The sequence below is a fragment of the Prionailurus viverrinus genome, chromosome D1 (assembly GCF_022837055.1).
Source record: "Prionailurus viverrinus isolate Anna chromosome D1, UM_Priviv_1.0, whole genome shotgun sequence".
Lineage (NCBI taxonomy): Eukaryota > Metazoa > Chordata > Mammalia > Carnivora > Felidae > Prionailurus > Prionailurus viverrinus.
Genome location: NC_062570.1, coordinates 82665194 through 82667175, shown reverse-complemented (window position 1 = coordinate 82667175; position 1982 = coordinate 82665194).

Below are 1982 nucleotides of genomic sequence, written 5' to 3'. Positions count from 1 at the left end.
GAAGCGACTGGGGGAGGAGCACCTCATTTTGCTGCAAGGGAGTCTGGGAAAGAGGGAAGGAACTAGGGTACAGGAAGATGATAAGCTAAAAACTCAAAAGTGTTTATCTCTTCTGTGAGGTTTTATGGGATTCTTATTTTCTTCTCGCTGATTTTCTGCAGCTTCCAAATTTTCTGGGATAAATGTATATTAGTTTTGAAATAGAAAAAAAAATGGTATTTGGAAAAACCAGTAGCCATAGCTATAATAGATAGCACACAGACCGGAATAGTATTCTTCTCCCCATTTTTACCTCACACCTTTTCCATCTTGACCTCTCTCATAATGCCTATTTTTTGTTGTTGTTGCTTTCAAGTTCTTCCTTTTTAAGGCTGACCTTAATGTATGTATTGTGTGTTAATGTATCTAATACACAGTATACATTTAATAAATCACTATTGAAGGAATGAATATGTTAATTAATTAATAAATGAAATGGATTTCTACCAGGTGCAAAGTGAATGGATGAGAACGTTCTTGAAATGGGCTCAACTATGGCCCTGAGATCCCATACCCTGTACCCTCCCATTACTGACTCTATTCATAGTAGCTTGAAGGAAAGATTTTGTGCAAAAACCTGGCTTTCTGAGGTCTGAATGTGGTTTCACTTAAACGATCTCTCTAGTTGCTGTCTAGAGTCATCCCAGCTGGTAGCACTCACCTATGAGCTTAGCTTTACTACACAACCTCCTGCCTAGAATGAAGCTTTTCTGATCATTGAAAGAGCCCTCATTGAACTTTACCTGCCCCCAAACAGATCCTTGATAGCAATTACTCTGAAAATTGCTACAAGATGGACTTCATGAAGAGACAGTTTTCCAAGGGGTCACTTTCTGTTTTCGTGTCCCAACTATGTTTAGCATCAGACCTGTCTCAGATGAAACAGGCAAGGAGAAAGATGTACAAGCAGTAACAGTTACAAGTGTCAGGCTGTCAGTGACCCAGGCCTTGGCTCCTTTTAGCTTTTTCTCATGCATATCATTGAGCATGTATGAAACCCAGAGGAGTGAAGCAAGAGGGAGAACCGGCACCTATCACGTGCCAGGCATTTTACATATATGATTATGTGTATTCCCACTGATTGGGAATCATTATGCTTATTCCCACTTATTATGTGCTGGGCACTTTTGCAAACCTATGTCCTTTGTTTTTTAAGTTTATTTATTTATTTTGAGAGAGAGAAAGAGAATGCTAGTGGGGAAGGGGCGAGAGAGAGAGAGAGAGAGAGGGAATCCCAAGCAGGTTCCACACTGTCAGCACAGAGCCCTATGCAAGGCTCAATCCCACAAACCGTGTGATCATGACCTGAGCCAAAGTTGGACACTTAAACTGACTGAGTCACCCAGGAGCCCCACAAATGTATGTACTTTAAGCCTCACAAATCTTAATGAAACAGACAATATTAGCATCATTTACACATTAAAAAATGAAGGGTCAAAGAGGTGAATTACTTATTATGGCTAAGATTGCTCCTTGTGGTTCAATATCTGTCCTCTTCTTCTCTCTCAGTTAAAGAACCCCCACATTTGAACTGGGCAAATGGCTGTCCAGAATACAAACTACCTTTTCCAACCTCCCTTGGAGGTATGTATGAACATGAGCAAATCCTGGCCAATGGATTATAAACAAAATTAGTATGGTTGAATTCTGGAAAATGTTCTTAAATGAAAAGAGAAAAGCATTTCTCCTTCCTGTTGACTGGAATGTTAGTGGTGAAGGCTGGAGCTAGAGCAATCCATTTGATCCATAAGATGGAAGTTACATGTTGAAGGTGGTAGAGCAACCAGAGAGAATCAGTGTCCTTGATGAGCATGGAAATCCTCTAATAGTTCTGGGTGGTCTACCTTTACATGACAGAGAAACAAATTTTAATTTATTTAGGCCATGGTCATTTGGATTTTTCCCCTAAATCGCAAGCCTGAGATCCCATACCTAGTATGTCA